Raw genomic sequence first — 18,987 nt, 5'->3', positions numbered from 1 at the left:
GAACGCATCCGCCATTGTTTCCCAAGGAGTCCGCAGAAATCTTTTCGGTTTTGAGCTTGATAGCTCAATAAAAATGTTCAAATGTATGTGAAATATTATGCGGCTTAACTGCTAAGCTTACACACTACTTAACCTAAATTACCCTAAGGACAAATACACACACCCATGTCCGTGGGAGGACTCGAACCTCCTCCGGGACCAGCCGCACAGTCCAGGATTGCAGCGCCAAAGACCGCTCGGCTAATCCCGCGCGGCGCTTGACAGCTCAACATGCCCGGGATGTCCGTCTGGCGTGTGTTGCGTTGACGTTTACACATGAAAACATCCAAATTTACTATTGCAAGCTCCTCGTAAGGGTGACAAATATTGTATGGAGTTCCGTAACTTCGTTTTTGGCAAGATGGAGGATGGCAGGTTTCTTCTACGCTTAGTGTTTAGTGACGAGGCAAAATTCTATTTAAGTGGAAAGTTGTACCGTCATAATGTGTGAATATAGGATACGGAACAACAACATGAAGTTCTACAACATGAGAGGGACTCTCTAAGATTTTACGTTTTGTGCAATTTCACGGGAAAGGTATATGGTCCACTTTACAGGAAACAAATTCCCAGATATTCTTGAGAACTTTCTTTTCCATAGTTGGAGACTGATTCGAACGACTTCATTTACCAACAGGATGGCACACCACCACAATGGCATCTGGAAGCGCGGGAAATTTTAAATGAAAGGATCACTGAACAATGACTCGGTTGCTTTGAACCAAATGATTCAGTATGACATTACTGGCCGCCTAGGTTGCCGGACCTGTTTGTATGTGATTATTTCTTGTGGGGGTTTATAAAAGACTCTGTGTATGTGCCTCCGTTACCAACAACAATGAATGATCTGAGACTTAGCGTAACAGCAACTGTGGAAGCTGTAACTCAAGACATGCTCGCTGCTGTGTGGGAACAATTTGAATATCGCATTGGCATATGCAGTGCATCTCAAGGGGGATATATCGATCACCTCTGAAGACGTATGAAAAAACAGGTTTTGAATTCTCCGAAATACAATATATATGTTTATTAGTTTCATAAAAATACACGTGCCAAATCGAATTATTCTTTTTGATACAGCCTATACAGATGTGTTACCTAAAATGTTTTGCCAGTTATGTTTACTGTAAATACACTACTGTTTGTAAAATATGAAACACTCAGGAGGAATGACCTGCAAAACGCCATGATAGGAGAACGTATAGGGCAGAGGAACCATAATAATAAGTGAGGTAAATCATACTTGCGACGAATAGTGTATTTGTCCAAACTCCGAATAGCGAGTATTCTGTAGGCTTTCTAGCCGAACAGCCGAATGTTACGCAAAAGTATTTGGCTGGCACGGGGCAAAAAAACTTTTATCGATGTGTTTGTTTGCCGACAGTGGTGGCCGCGCGGTTCTAGACGCTGCTGTCCGGAACCGCGCGACTGATACGGTCGCAGCTTCGAATCCTGCCTCGGGCATGGATGTGTGTGATGTCCTTAGGTTAGTTACGTTTAAGTATTTCTAAGTTCTAGGGGACTGATGACCTTAGATGTTAAGTCCCATAGTGCTCAGAGCCATTTTTTTATGTGTCTGTTTCTTGTTCGTTTGTTCAAATGTACTTACGTCCCTCTCACGCCAGGCAGTCCCGCAAGCTCAATTGTTACCGCACTGCGTGTTCTGTTGGAAAGTTTAGTTTCATACGCATCGTCAATAAGCTGTCAAAGTTTATCGTACTCTCTACGTTATGATTTGTCTAAAAGTGATATTGTCTAAGATCTAACTAATAATGATCAATTATAGCTTCTAAAAGAGTCGCCTATATGCACATATTTCGAGAACTATAAAAATAATCCGAAAAGTTGTGTGTAAATTGTGCGAAATAAAAATTTCTGTTTGTGATTATGGAAAGAAGGCGGCTACATCAGGAATGATAAATCATTGGAAATATAAACACAGGGATGAACGTCGTAAGTTGAAGTCTATGGTTCCAAAGGCGCAAGAAACTGCGGATCAAGATACAGATGTAAGTAAACCTTCGACATCAGAAAAGCAGCTAAATCTTGAAGAATGCGCTGACATACGTGAACCATGGGATATAAATAATCCCAAGCCTGGAAAAAACAAGATCTCTTAATTCCCTAAATGATAGCACTGGACAATGAGCCGTTAAATACAGTAGAAAGAACTGGTTTTAGAAAACTGATTAATAGCGCTTTGGTGCGGTATAAAATACCAAGAATAATTCCAGGAATATGTCGTAAGGTGATTGAGAAAATTTAAAGACTACTTTGAGCGACTGATTATATTTCCGTGACATGCGACAGGTGGACGTGCGTCCATAATCAGAATAGTTTTTTAAGTATTACTGCGCGTATTATTCATCGTGAATTCAGTGTCAGACAGGTAGTATTGAGCATTAACCTATTTCAGGGACAACACACAGCAGAAAACATAGCGATTAGGTTACAGTAAATTGCAAGTTTATGAGACATCCAACTGGCAGAAACTCATGTCGTTACCAATGATAATGGACGAAACATAGTAAAAGTTGATGACTAACTGAAAACCTCAGCTGCCGACAGGTGTTGTTGATATACCTCGATGTCATCATTTATTCCAGGAAAAAGCTGCACGGTCATCAACAGTAACTGTTCTTTCGAGAACAAGTTACTGTCTTCGTATAGATAGTAAAAGTTGTTAGTAATGCAGAGCTGGCCTCAGTGTGTTATTTCACTCACACTCTTCAATTAATTGTTAACGGCTTACTGGAGGCTAAGTCATATGTGACTCAAATGACAGCTACAGGCTTGAGGATCGGAACTCACTTTAATCATTCAGGTAGTGCATCGGAGAAGCTGCATACTAACCAAAAATAGTTGGATCTGCCTAAGCATGAGTGGGCGCAAAACGTCAGTACGCGGTGGAATTTCATCTATTACATACCTGCAAGGCTAATGGTACGACAACGGGCTATTTCACTATATCTAATGGACTGTGACATTGCCATTCTGACTGCTGTACAATGGGAGCTATTAGAGCAACTTTTGAAATTATTACAACCATTTCAGGAAATAACAAAAACAACAATTATCCAATACGCTTGCACGTCTGAAATCATTCCGTATATTGTTACACTAATGTGATACTGTTATAAAACGAGCACATCATGGTTAACAACCAACTTAAGCCGGGTGAGGCTTGTCATACAACAAGGGTTACAGGGAAGATTTGAAGACATCACAGCAGGTAAAAATCGTTTAGTGGTTATCGCTTTAGCCCCATGCTTTGAAATGGGTGCTTTCACCATTAAACTGCAAAAAGGAAAAGTGAGGCAGAGTATTTTGATCGGCAGACTAAAGATGAACTGTGAAATGAGAAGCAACGATAGCGCGAATTCGTTCCCTATTTGGACCAAGAGTTTAAGAGAGAGACTATTCACTCATCTTTTATGGATTGCTACGAGGAGGTGGTCGCAGAAAAGAAAACACAGCTCATACTGGGACAACGAAAGTAAAAAAAAATGCAATTGCAACTGAAATACACCTCACAGATATGGAGACAAGCAAGAAAAGATAAACTTCCTTGTTTGGTAAATTTTGCAGCAAAGTATGTGTCGACGTCAGGAAGCAGTCTTTCTTCAGAGCGTCTTTTATCTAGAGCTGGGAATGGCTACGAGAAGAAAAGGAGTAATTTACTGGCTAAAAAGGCAGAAAAAATATTTTGCATCATAATCCTATGTTTCTAAATTTTAATTACGAAAATTCAAGTGCACGAAAAGTTATTTCAAAAATGTCCCTCAAAACACACACATTTACATTTTTAATACCTAGTTTTTTGTTAGTTTTTATTATAAGGAAGTTGATTATGTAACTGCGACTACTTTAATGATTATAAGATAAAAACATTATTATTATAAAGTAAATCAATATTTTCATTTTACATATTACCTGACTATAACGAAACATCTTACTTATGTATCCAGTATTCGGTCTAATAGTACCTATATATTTACGATATTCAGCCAAATAAAATGAAACTAGCAGAGTAGGCCGAATACCGAATGATGGCTGAAGTCTAAATGAAATGGCAGAGAGATGGCGTGGACAGAGGCCAAGCAGCACCCTCTTTTGTGTGGCCGGAGAGATCAGAGTTACGTAACGTTCAGTATGCGCGAAGCCGTCATACAAAGTGGAAACATGTAACCAAGTGCCACTATGCCTCGCCGACATCACAGGGTGGGATATCGGCATGTGCGTATGTTTGAATGGGGCAGAATGATTTGTTTCCGCTAGGCAGGTCTGTCGTTACATGACACTGTGGCTCGTACTGCTTCAACTGTGAGGCGTATATGGAACCAGCGGAAAGAACGACCAGTGGAAACAACAAAGACAGGATACAGGATGGCACAATGTGACCACAGCGCGAGATGGCCGCCATCGTGCCCGCTTGTCCGTAACGTGCAGAACAGCTTCGTCCAAGCGTTGGGGCGAAGCTGGAGTACTGCAACGAGTGCCGACATGTGTGCGTCGACGTTCTGACTTCGTATTCTGCCGGCTGGACTGAAGACACGCATGCCAACACCGTTGACTGCAATGAGCATCTGCTGGCGTGCTGAGATGCAAAATGTAGTGTCGTCGGACAAGTTCCGCTCCAAATTGTCCAACAGTGAAGGCCGCATACGCGTTCGACGCCTCCATGGTGCATGCAGTCGGGCAGACTGTATTGTTGAGTGGCATAAGAGGACAAACGAGGGTGATAGTTTGGAGCACTGTTGCCTACAACACGCGATCTGCCTTCTACGTCTTGAGGTAGCAGCATATTCAGGCACTCCTTGATTCCGTTCCACGATGTATAGCGGCTCCGAATGCAGCACATGGTGGCGCTGCTCAGTACTGAATTTCCACAATCACAATGCATGTACAGTTCTGTAACGCTAATCATCTGCGTAGTATCGTTTCCCTGATCAGCGGAATAAACTTCAACTGTGATCACATCTGTCAGTCTCGATGTTCCTCTTTTTCCAAATAATAGTATGTGATGTAATTATTTTCGTCTCTAAATTTTTAGATACTATACCTTAATTAGACATGTAATATGTTATTTCGTATTTGATGGATTTCTTCTGGGTTAATGCCGTTAGTGGAGGTTAGGAAAAGCAATATCACTGGCAGAAAGTAAAGACTTCTATAGGAGCGCTGTTCCTGGACACGAGTGTGACGTCAGAGCAGAGCGCGTAGGAGACTTACTTACACGTGTGACGTAAGAGCGAATATAAGCAAGTCGCGTCTACTGTCGGGTGTATGTGAAAGGCAGTTGTTGTTAGCAAGATACAACAGAATGACGAGTGTAGGCAGATGTAAGAGACTCCAATAATATCAAGATGCCGCCCTGTAATTGATTATTGGGAATTAAGGTGTACGCGCAATATTACATGAAGCAATGGGAGCATTATAGACGACAAGGAAAATCACGGTTCAACATCTGAAACTTATCTATGGTTCATTTCAGTTCACGTTAGAAACTTTATGAGAGGTTACCCAGTGATATTTGCATTGAAATTTATTTCATTAGCAAGTGTTGCACGTAAAACCTGTAGGTATCTGATCATGTCACTATTCTCAGTCACTGTCGCCTATTCAGGGTGCTGTTCCCTTCCAGATAGTGAATTCCTAAGTGTCGTTGTTTAAATAGCTAAAAGGGAAGTATTAAAAATCATTGGCAGTTCTGTTTTTTTTATTAAAATATAATCGAAAGTAAGTTATAATCAGGCCTCAATAACTTATCACTGTTGTTCAATAATTTTTAGAGGCAAAGTAATGCTTGCTAATTGATTGAAAAGAAAGCATAGCAATATAACTTAAAATTACAGAAGTGAATAAATGAATCTCACACATTTCATGCCTGCATCTGTTGTAATAATGCTGTTTGGTAGTGGCTTAGTTCGTATTTCAGCGTTGTCAAATGGCTCTGAGCACTATGGGACTTAACTGCTGTGGTCATCAGTCCCCTAGAACTTAGAACTACTTAAACCTAACTAACCTAAGGACATCACACACATCCATGCTCGAGGCAGGATTCGAACCTGCGACCGTAGCAGTTGCGCGGTTCCAGACTGAGCGCCTAGAACCGCTAGACCACCGCGGCCGGCTTCAGCGTTGTCAATCTGTTGAAAGATAGTAATACATTTTATTCGTAGTACTTAGCTCTCCGTGTCCAGGAATCAAAAGCACGTAAGCAACGTTAAATGGTTCAAATGGCTCTGAACACTATGGGACTCAACTGCTGAGGTTATTAGTCCCCTAGAACTTGGAACTAGTTAAACCTAACTAACCTAAGGACATCACAAACATCCATGCCCGAGGCAGGATTCGAACCTGCGACCGCAGCGGTCTTGCGGTTCCAGACTGCAGCGCCTTTAACCACATGGCCACTTCGGCCGGCTAAGCAACGTTTATCTGAGGTACATAAATTACTATCGTAACAAAGTAGCCACCTCCACTAGCCATTTACCTTTTAATGACGAATTTAAATACCTTATTCCAGATTAACATATTTGAGTACTAACGATATAAGACAGCTGCTTTCTATATTCATTGTTGTCTCGTAAGGCACCGTGTTCTCAGAAACGTATGTCAACCTTCCATTGGCAAACGTACAAACAAACGATTACGTATTGATTTCTGTCCGCCTTATTTATCAAATTGTGGACAGACAATGGGAAGGTAACGTTATTAATTAACTTTTGTATTATTTAAGTTGTTTTTTTGTTGACCCCTTGAGTCATAAGGTACCGCTTTTCGATTTTTAGTGATGGCAGAAAAGTAGAAAATACAGGATTAGAATACATTGTTATTTAGAACGACTTGTCGTACAGTTCTCTCTGACAGCCGCTCAGCATTTCTTCGGAGACGAGATCCTTATCCGAAATCAAGTTCATTAGGCGTATGCAATCACATACTGTCAATCTGACTTATAAGTGAGGGAGGAGGCTAGAGTTTAAAACCGGAGCTTGTAGATAAGGGCAATTAGAGCGCGTACTGAGGCACACAGACAGTCGTTTTTCCCTCGCTGGAACAGGGAGGGGGGGGGGATATGACTTCGACACGAATTGTGCCCTCCGCCACACACACAATTAGCGGAGTATATATGTAGATGTAGATGTACTCACATGTTTTCAGACTGTTGTAGTACGGAAACGGATATGGATTAAAATTCGAAATATCATCTACTCAGTCCGCTATACAAGTCCTACCAGTCTGTAACGGGAATTTCCGAGCATCTTGTATTTTACATCTTCTGCACTTCGCCCATCATTACTTATTTTTATACAGAAACAGGAAACTCATCGACTACTTTCAGTGCCACAAATCATAATATTCTTTCCTCAGAATCGCTTAGTTTAATTCAGTTTCATTCCGTTACCTTCATTTTTCTTTCGTTGATGCCCATTTTACAATCTCGTTTCAAGACGCTGTCAGCTATAATTAATAATATATTGTAAGGACACGTATTGACCAGAAAACGGTAAAAATTAGCAACAGAGACGAACAACAAGTTATAAATGGTTCAAATGGCTCTAAGCACTAAGTGACTTAGTATCTGAGGTCATCAGTCCCCTAGACTTAGAACTACTTAAATCTAACTAACCTAAGGAAATCACACACGTCCATGCCCGAGGCAGGATGCGAACCTGCTACCGTAGCAGCAGCGCGGTTCCGGACTGAAGCGCCTAGAACCGCTCGCCCACAACGGTCGGCAAACAACAATTTGAAGTGCTTTTTGTATTGAAGCCAGTTGAAGACAGTGACTGGATGGATAACAAAGGTAAAATAAAACAAAAAAAGAATTCACCACGAAGGAATTATCCGACTAGGACGGAATTCCGCAGATGTGATGTACGGAGACTGACAAATATATTATCACAATTTCAGGAAAATCGGATGATTCAGCCAACTGAAAGAGCTTCACAAAGTACGCAAGTTACTAATGCGTTTGTCCACTCTGTCCCTTATGCCAGCAGTTATTCGGCTTGGCTTTTCAGAAATGGTTCAAATGGCTCTGAGCACTATGGGACTCAACTGTTGTGGTCATTAGTCCCCTAGAACTTAGAACTACTTAAACCTAACTAACCTAAGGACATAACACAATGCCCGAGGCAGGATTCGAACCTGTGACCGTAGCGGTCACGCGGCTCCAGACTGTAGCGCCTAGAACCGCTTGGCATCTCCGGCCGCCAGTAATTTATAGAGGTCACCTTTATGCAGCAGTGAATTTCACATCTTTGATAAGAAATCGTATAAGAATTATGTTTACATGAGCTACTTTCCTAGAAGAAACGGAGAAAAATGAACATTCCCTGAAAGCACAATGAATGAGCAGGGAAATAAATGCTAAGGAACATGGTAGGAGTCATTGAATGAAAAAGAATTTTAGCTACAATTCTATATATTAATGCGTTTATTTAAAATACGAAGTTATTTATTATTTGCGTCCTGCAGGGTTGAAATCCCTTCCTGGTTACAAAGTTTTAACAAAAAGAATTTAGTTTAGGTGGCAAAACATTGAGTTCAACGGAATTCAGCAAAAGAGCAGTCTTCTTTTACTATTCTCGTTAGCTGCACCGTAAATGGTAAATATCATTGGAGGTAAGTTTTCAAGCTAGAATTAGTTTTCAAGCAAAGATACAATTAGAATTCTCTTAAAGAATTACTGTCTTTGAGTGAAATTTAAGGGAACTTATGCTCAACTTCTGAGTTCAAGACAATTATGACGTATAGCTCCTAAGCTTGGGAATGGTCACCTGCATTAGCGCCAAACCGAATTGATCTGACTTTATGGTACATGCACAATATATTTTTATACAAACTTCTTTCAGGGAGAATATTATTAATAATTACATCGATAAAAGATAAAATGGCGTACAGTTTCATTTGAAGAATTTTTTTCTGGACGAATATACGGTACAGTCTTTATGCCAAGCAGAGAGGGCCTGTAGTTTTTATCTTCTGAAGAGTGGGAAAAGTAGCTTTCATTGTCGAAGCACAAAGACAGATCAATACATCGTAAGCTACGAGCATTCTCATATCTTCAACATTACCGAGGATTACTTTCTACATCCGTAAACTAACTTACGCAGCAGTGAATATCACGTCCCTGATAAGAAATCGTATAAGAATTATGTTTACATGAGCTACTTTCATAGAATAAACAGAGAAAAATGAGCATTCCCTGCATGCACAATGAATGAGCTTTTATTTTGCATATCTAGTCAACTTCAAGTTTTTTTTTTCATCTGAAAATATTTTCTAAATGTTTCTTACAACGAAGCTTGATTAGCTACTCCGAAATTTTATATCATTTATGTGATTTTCTGCGCGTTTTGTTGTTCACTGCAAGCATGAAGAGTTCAGGCTGTCGACATGTAATTCCACTCAATTGGAAATTAACAGATACAGTTACCCATAAAAACAGTTTGGCAGGCATTCTAATGCGTTGAATACCACAGTAGCGATTTTTTTATAGCTGGTGTATGTAGCAATGTGTGAATCAATGCTGTAAAAGCTTTTAATTTTTATCTGGAGTAAGGAAAACATTTTCTTTTTTACTGAATTTCGAATCAGCATTTTGAGTGATTCATGGGCTCCGTTTTTCGTTGCATTCGTTGCGCAACAAAAATAAGTGCACTAGAAAGCGAAGACACGTATGAGTGGTTTATTGACGACCGCTAAAACAGAAAAATGTCACGCTCGGAACGAAAGCGTGTAGCTATGTGAAACGGACTAAAGGGTTACACTATCGAACAGGTAAGCGCGAGTGAAAGCTTTCACGGACGGTGGCTGGAGAGCGCCTTTCTGCCTCATGATTTCGCGTGCGCACATTTTTCGCTGTGATTGAAATCATTAGGCTGGCGGCCCGTCGACACGTGACGACGACGCTGACTGTGTTTCGGTAAATGAGGAATGTGAAAAGAGCAGCGCGACGCTGGGGAGAGGCTGCCGCAGGGCGGCCGAATGAATTCCGCGCGGCGCAGATTACACGCCGCCGCTCTGGAATTGCTGGTCCGAGTACCTGTAGCTGGAGCTGGAGCCGGAGCCCGCCGCGGCAGCCTCTCGTCACATTGCGTTCCTCTGCGCACACACTGATGGCAAATATCGGCTTTTAGTCCGCTGATGTCCTTCTGCTTCCGCTGGTTCTCCACCACCGCCGGCTGCATGGACGCGTGTGGCTGTGTGGAAATGTGCGTGCGTGCGTGTGCGTGTGTATGTGTGTGTGTGTGTGTGTGTGTGTGTGTGTGTGTGTGTGGACTAAAAAATGCACAGCTCCCAGCACATCTCGTCGCACTTCCGCTGCTGTTTTAACGTTGGCTGCGTTACGGAGACGTTGTACACGCTTTCGGTCCGATGGACGTGGCGTTAGGAATCTAGCTGCGTCCAGTTCCACATCGCCATTATATTCTCAAATTTATGCGTCGATGCCAAGTAGAAAGCACAAATAAAAACTTCAAATGCAATTTCTATCCATTATGTCCTCTTATATATACTTTTAGAGCTACACTTTACTGTTTTTAGTGTTGGTACCTCAATCTGTAATAACGGAATCTTTATGGGATCGATTTTTTGTCGTGTGTCTGACCGTACGTTAAACACCCTTTTGCTTAGGAATGGTTAGAAATATATAGAGTTGAAATTTATGTCAAACACTAACGTGCGTTTCGTTGACGGTGTAAAAGTTTTAAGCCTCTAAGTCAACGTAATATAAAGATACGACTATTTATGCCACGCACACGTATTTTGATGATGGTAAACTCACTAATCAATACCTATAGGGTCCTTCCCGGTGATCTAAAATCATAAAATTTTGCGAAATGGTTTACCGGCCGAGGTGGCCGAGCGGTTCTAGGCGCTACAGTCTGGAACCACGTGACTGCTACGGTCGCAGGTTGGAATCCTGCCTCGGGCGTGGATGCGTGTGACGACCTTAGGTTAGTTAGGTGTAAGTAGTTCTAAGTTCTAGGGGACTGATGACCTTAGAAGTTAAATCCATACTGCTCAGAGCCATTTGAACCATTTTTTTTTTTTTTTTTTTTTTTGCAAAAAGGTTTCACAGTAAAATTAAAGGAAAAATTCCGGAAACTACATTGCATAAAAACATTTCTTTTGTTGCAATTTGCTGCTCGTCTGTCTGTCTGCACTTCTGTTAAGACACCCTTTTCGGAGGAACGGATAGAGGTGTGAAGCTGAAATTTATGTCAAAAACCAAGGTCTACAGTCCATTGGAGATATTAAAAATTTCAGCTTCTAATTCAATGCAGTGCCGACTGTTAAGACGGGAAAGGTAGATGTATCAAGTCGAATTTTATGTCAAATACTAACGTCTAGGATCACTTGGTGCTGTAAAAATTTAAGCTTCTATGTCAGTGCAACCAAAAGATTCGACTTGTGTCACAAATAATCATAATTGCAAACTCACTCACTGAAACCTGTAGATAAAGAATCTCTCTATATATAAGTTTGTGCGGAACTCTCATAGCGCAAGCGCTGCTCGCATTTGTCCAGTTCTTCTCCCCTTTTGTTTTCGCTATACAGGCGTTTACGTGGTATCATTCTTAATGTTTATTCTATTATGCATGTCTGTAATTAATATTTACAAAAAACCAAGATTTGAACAATGATTGAAACACAAGACACCAGGCAGAGAGCACTCAATCTTCGCCGCAACCCATGACGCGGGGGGGGGGGGGGGGGGGGGGGGGGGGGGGAGGGGCAAGCTCATCGCCCCGAGCCGTCATTTTTTCCCGGGAAGATCTTCGATACTTTTTAGCTAGCAAGCTTGTGGATCTGGGGCTATTTTGAAGGGACTGGAATGACGAGAAAACGCCCGCTGCTATCCGGAACTGAATCCGGGTCCTCCACGTCTCAAGTATAGCGCTCTATCCAGTATACCACCACGGTCCTAAGTTTAGGGTAATTACATCAGAAATTAAAAAACTATGATACGAAAAAGTATCATACAAAATAATTACATCTCACGAATGTCTTACTTCTACATCTGTACCTACATCCATACCCTGCGAACCACTGTGAGCTGCGTGGAAGAGGGTACCGCTTACAAGGTCCTCTTCCCATTCCATTCGAGTATTGATCATGGGAAGGATGATTTCGTAAATGCTTCTACACACGCTGTAATTAGTCTAATCTTGTCTTTGTGGTCTCTGAGCGATACGAAGGATATTGTAGCAGATTCCAGATATCTCACTCAGAGCTGATTTTTGAAACTTTGTACATGATCCATGTTTTTGTTGTGGTCTTCAGTCCTGAGACTGGTTTGATGCAGCTTTCCATGCTACTCTATCCTGTGCAAGCTTCTTCATCTCCCAGTACCTACTGCAACCTCCATCCTTCTGAATCTGCTCTCTTGGTCTTCCTCTACGATTTTTACCCTCCACGCTGCCCTCCAATACTAAATTGGTGATCCCTCGATGTCTCAGAACATGTGCTACCAACCGATCCCTTCTTCTTGTCAAGTTGTGCCACAAACTCCTCTTCTCCCCAATTCTATTCAATACCTCCTCATTAGTTATGTGATCTACCCATCTAATCTTCAGCATTCTTCTGTAGCACCACATTTCGAAAGCTTCTATTCTCTTCTTGTCTAAACTATTTATCGTCCACGTTTCACTTCCATACATGGCTACACTCCATACAAATACTTTCAGAAGCGACTTCCTGACACTTAAATCTATACTTGATGTTAACAAATTTTTCTTCTTCAGAAACGCTTTCCTTGCCATTGCCAGTCTGCATTTTATATCCTCTCTGCTTCGACCATCATCAGTTATTTTGCTCCCCAAATAGCAAAACTCCTTTACTAATTTAAGTGTCTCATTTCCTAATATAATTCCCTCAGCATCACCCGATTTAATTCGACTACATTCCATTATTCTCGTTTGGCTTTTGTTGATGTTCATCTTATATCGTCCTTTCAAGACACTGTCCATTCCGTTCAACTGCTCTTCCAAGTCCTTTGCTGTCTCTGACAGAATTACAATGTCATCGGCGAACCTCAAAGTTTTTATTTCTTCTCCATGGATTTTAATACCTACTCCGAACTTTTCTTTTGTTTCTTTTATTGCTTGCTCAATATACAGATTGAATAATATCGGGGATAGGCTACAACCCTGTCTCACTCCCTTCCCAACCACTGCTTCCCTTTCATGTCCCTCGACTCTTATAACTGCTATATGCTTTCTGTACAAATTGTAAATAGCCTTTCGCTCCCTGTAGTTTACCCCTGCCACCTTCAGAATTTGAAAGAGAGTACTCCAGTCAACATTGTCAAAAGCTTTCTCTAAGTCTACAAATGCTAGAAACGTAGGTTTGTCTTTCCTTAATCTTTCTCCTAAGATAAATTGTAGGGTAATATTGCCTCACGTGTTCCCACATTTCTACGGAATCCAAACTGATCTTCCCCGAGGTCGGCTTGTACCAGTTTTTCCATTCGCGTTAGTATTTTGCAGCTGTGACTTATTAAACTGATAGTTCGGTAATTTTCACATCTGTCAACACCTGCTTTCTTTGGGATTGAAATGATCCATGGGTCAACTAAAACCTTTAGCTGCTGGTGCTGCCCTTCGTTGCTAGCTGTGCTGGTGCCACAACCTCGAGCAATATTCTAGGATAACAGAAGTAGTTGGTAGCATCTTTCTGTTTGCTGTCATACATACGACTTAAGACTTTTCGACAGACAACGATCTCATTATCAGGTTGTCATATTAGTAGTCTAAGAAGATTAAGAACAGACTTGCGGCGTTCATTAAATAGAACAGAAAAAAGAGAAAATTGGGCTACTGAACGCCTTACACTAAAATTGACAAAAAAAAAAAAAAATGAAAAAGTTTCCCGCGGTGGTATTGCGAAAGCGCAGAATTTTGCTCAACATTTATGCTATTCTTCTGGTTGACCCCTTTACCTCTTTTGGAAGATACTATTTGCGTATTGTTCACGATCATCACCCTACGGCTATTTCATCAAAGAGATACTGCTAATTTAGAATATTGCGTCTCCTTGAAAATAATTAAAAAAAAGACGTTACAAAATCTCATTCCGTTGTTTTTCGCTTGCGTGTTAATAATATCTTAAATTTCTTTACATAATGCCAGTCCCCAATTCTTCCAGTAATAGAGTTTACGTCCTTCTTTTCCTATGTACATGTTTTTCAGTCATCTTCTGTTCCGATAAGTGGATGACCTGTTTCTTGGACATGGTTAGCAACAACTGATTTACCTTAGCTACTTAGTCTGAATGTAGCTTTGTTAGTTGTATCTGATCGAAAATGATCTTTCCGCCTGACCAGTATACTCAGCATTTCAAACCAAGTGACCATCGATTTCATAAAATTTTTACAGCTGATTACAGGTTTTATTTGTTTCACTGTCAATCATAAGTTTTATACTCGAAAGTATGGTTTAGCCACGGGGTTCGGCATTTCAGAAACTATGGCTGACAATTTTGTCAATGACGCAGGGAATAAAGTCGTAAAATCTGACGAAGCCACTACGTGTAAAATGGTTTATAATAAACGTTACATAGACGGTAAATTCTTGCTTGTTCATAGTTTTCGAGGAAGGTACCGCTAAGAAACAGAAAACAAATTTAACGACGGGCACGAAAAAATTGGATTTTGTATACAGCACGAGATTGACACCAATTTGTAATTGCTTGATTTTAACATTAAATAGTAGAGTAATTAGCACGCATTTACTATTTGCAGGAAACTGATCTTGTTATTCCCAAGATTCATGCCATCCACAGGCTGTTAAAGAGCCTGGTTATCGTAGATTAGTACACAGAGCAGTCACTACGCCAATGAGTAGGAAAGGTAGAAACGTAAGTAAATGCCATTAAGGAAATATAGGGTAACAACCGTTACAAAGCAGATTTTTAACAAATTGCGCTAAAAACTGATAAGAATAGAAAGAATAGACTTAACGAAAAAAAGAAACTGAATTCTATGCCGCACTAGGGAAGAGTCTCACAAAAGATCGCGAACATTATCATACCTCACAGTGTCAAAATAACGTTCCGAACAATTAATCTAGTTAGGTATACCTGAAGCATGGCAACGGTAAAAAATAGAGGAGTTTGAAAGAATGTAACTACATAAAACACACTGCATGTCCTTTGATTCAAGGGCCATTGGACAGATGAGAAGCGAGCGGTTCTAGGCGCTACAGTATGGAACCGCGCGACCACTACGGTCGCAGGTTCCAATCCTGCCTCGGGCATGGATGTGTGTGATGTCCTTAGGTTAGTTAGGTTTAAGTAGTTCTAAGGTCTAGGGGACTGCAGACCTCAGAGTTTAAGTCCCATAGTGCTCAGAGCCATCTGAGCCAACAGGTGAGAAGAAAATTTTAGATAAATACAAGGAACATAAAGATGCATTCAGACTAAGTAACTACGACACGTCAGCTGTTGCGAAACATGTGTAAGAACTGGCCATAGGAAAGAAAGGACGTAAATTCTATTTTCTGGAAGAACTGGAGACTGACATTCATGAAAAGGAACATAACAACGTTTTTAACGCGCTAGTGAAAGGCAACGGAACGAGATTTCTTAACGGCTTTTTAGAATTACTTTAAATGAATGCATCATTATATATTTGTATTACTTCTTTGATGAAATAGCTAGAAAACTGAAGATGGTCATTGCATGGCCGAAACCGGTTATGACTGTGTCATAAACATGTGATTGCGTCTATAAATAAACAAAAACGTTTTACATCATAATCAATCACGCACTCCATAGACAAAATGTCGCTTTTTTCCAAAATAGCTAGAAGCTGACTATCGTAGGCAATACCAATCGTTGAAATGAGGAAAACTTACTGTAAACGTAAAGGGTGTTCGCATTGATCTGTTTAGGACATCCTCGAATATCTGGATGCTAGATGTGGAATTGACTGTTGCTGTTCCCGAAACGGAGCACAGTTCTTTAATTATTACTCCAGCTGGCTCGATCCTCGAATAACGATACTTGCAGCCACGTCGAAGAGGTATGAATTTCCGTTTACGTGATGAAAGTAGAGGAGTCTCTCATTCACAAACACGGTGATGTGCTAGTGCACCGTGGTGATTTATGACTGAGTGCTACGTCTGTGAAACTGCCGTTTGTAATACCATCAGCCCTTTTATTTTTAGTTCCTTGTTTCCGTTCCTCCTGTCAGATAAAATCGCTGGTTGATTAATATCGTTTTAATTCAGACTAAATCGGGAAATCTGGTCAAATCCCTTGTAATCTGTTAGTGAGAAAAAATTATTTCACATTAATATTTCTGTATTGAACTTTAGCTCGACAATGATGTGAGTGATAACAGTTGTGTTGTTTATTTACCTACCTTCTTTCGGTGTGCTATCATTAATTGGTTATAGAATCGAAGCAAATCTGAGGTGTTTACTCTCAATTTCCCCAAAGTTATGAAGACATATCTGTACTTGTTTTAATAGATATTTTATTAAATTTAGTCTTCCATATGAGAAACAGTCCAATTTCTTCGCCAATCCTTTCGAAGTGAGCTCTCACAGCAAATAAGTTGTACCGTCATTATCTATGAAACGAGATAAAACTGAGAAGTGCATTTAGGTTTTATTGTTCTTCAGGCGACCAAAATCTCACCTTAATCTCACAGAACGTGTACTTACTAGCTCCTTCTTCTTTGTGGTAGAAGAAACGAACTGAGTCCTGCTATGTGTGGGTCTGCTGATGTGCTGGAAGTGTTAGTAACTGCCACTGACTCTGCCTCAAATCGCGTGTGCTACAGTGATGGATCCAAACATCACGACCACCCGCTTAGTAGAGTGTTGCAAATTTTTTGGAACGCAGTACAACAGCAATTCTGCATGACATGGATTAGACTATGTGTCATTAAGAGTGGTCAGCTTGTGGAAGCAGAGATGGCGGATGGTGGGTTAACTGTCAGTGCGACAGCACAGCGGAGCGAGCCCCGGGTAAGCACGGGATTCTGCATGGCAGGTCCACGCTGGCAAGGATAAGGCGGCTGAAGAAGACACAGTGGCGCCTAAGGTAAACCATATAAGATCAACACAGCATATTTCAAGGGACCAACATGTCACAATAGAACCAGACTCACTACAAAAATCGCAAGAATGAGAACAGTGCGTAGTAACTGAAGCATTACTGTATGATAAGTTCTAGGAAACTTGCAGCTGTCTCTGCTTATGAATCCATATCGAAGTGCGAATAAAAAGCGGTGAAGCGTTTATATGAGACAACATGTATTTATCGAGCAGAAGCACGCACTGTCACAAGCTGTCCATGTGTATAGAATGATTATAATCAAACTTTCGCTACTGGAGAGGGTCCCCATGAGAAACGAGAGATCTTAGTATAATGGTACTTCTTTGAAAAATTCGTAAGGACATTCGAAAGAGAATAACTAATAAACTGCTAAAGAAACTCGCTTCAACACCCACATGAGAGGATAACGTTTGTGCCGGCCGCGGTGGCCGTGTAGTTCTAGGCTCTTCAGTCCGGAACCGCAAGACTGCTACGGTCGCAGGTTCGAATCCTGCCTCGGGCGTGGATGTGTGTGATGTCCTTAGGTTAGTTCGGTTTAAGTAGTTCTAAGTTCTAGGGGACTGATGACCTCAGATGTTAAGTCCCATAGTGCTCAGAGCCATTTGAACCCATTTTTTTTAAAACGATTGTTAATTATGCACCATATTTACGTTCAAAATTACAAACGTGCCTCACTTTAACGACCATCTGCATAAATGACAGCTTCGAACTGCGCTATTGATACCATTTCACAACTGTTTGCAGCTCGTTTTCAATGTTGGCCCATGGAATGATCAGATTTCGCTACACAGCTCGTGCACTGCTAGAAGATCCCACTTTGCGCTCAGCATTCTCGGCCATGTTAATAGTAACTTCTTGAACAATTTATGGCGCAACTGACCGTCGGCCTCTCCCAGGAGCAATTCGCAAACTTCCAAATGCTTTTAATTTCCCTATCATGTTCTTCAAACCGGCTCCGGAACGTGGCCCTCCCCCTATATCCCAAATCCGACGATGCTCGCAAAGAAGACCAGCACTATTGCTGTTGTTTTAATAAAAAAGCTTTACGATTAAAGTGCTGCTCGTCTTGTCCACACTGATGTTGACTGTCTGCAACTGTAACGCACAATGACGCTTATGTTCGTACCCTACGCCACCGTACCGGTACCGGTGCCTAACGGCATGTTATGACACTAAGACTACTAAAAAGGCAAATGCTGTAGGGCACAGTCTGAAAGTCATTCCTGTAAAGTTGAGTAGCCGTATTGTAAATATATTTTCGTCTATATTCCCTCAAGTAGTGAAAGCTTAATTATAACCACCCTGTATTTTGTAATTTAAGCGTAACTATTGTACATCGTAAAATCGGATGTAAGCAAGCTTAAAAAATTTTCTAATGACTTACGTAATATGTTTCTTTTCTTTTCCTCTTGTTTCCTTTGTAGTCGGAAGCCACAAAGTTATCGTAATAAGTGTAGGTTTATTCTTTTCGTATGTATATACGTGTAAATATCCTTGATTTAAATGGCGGTCACTTTTTATCACTGAATTACGTGTTCCTATCTCTCGACATATGATGTTATGTAATGCAGCCAGGAACACAATCGAACACGATCAGTTTGGGGATCGAGATATTAAGGTGTGGGGAGGCATTATGTTACACGGGCGTACTGACCTCCAAAACTTCGAACACTACACACTCAGCGGTCAACATTACCATGACACTGTACTCATTCTCCATGAGCGGCTTTTCAAGAGTCCTATTTGCTTTGTTTCAACATTTATGGAAGACAACGCGCGACCACATAGAACAGGTGGAACAACTCTTAGATCGAGAACATATGCGACGATTGGACTGTCCTGCCCGATTTGACGCCATCGAGCACATAT

The 18,987-nt window shown here is 41.0% G+C and overlaps 1 protein-coding gene across 1 annotated transcript in view; it reads right to left on the bottom strand.

Moving 5' to 3' along the window:
• The window catches only part of LOC126454999 (lachesin-like), a 1,180,169-nt gene that overhangs the window by 1,132 nt on the left and 1,160,050 nt on the right, over window positions 1-18,987 (bottom strand). The window lies entirely within an intron of this gene.

This window comes from Schistocerca serialis, chromosome 1, assembly GCF_023864345.2.
Source record: "Schistocerca serialis cubense isolate TAMUIC-IGC-003099 chromosome 1, iqSchSeri2.2, whole genome shotgun sequence".
Classification (NCBI taxonomy): Eukaryota; Metazoa; Arthropoda; class Insecta; order Orthoptera; family Acrididae; genus Schistocerca; species Schistocerca serialis.
Note: the sequence above shows the minus strand (reverse complement) of the source record. Positions and strands in the feature narration are given on the sequence as shown.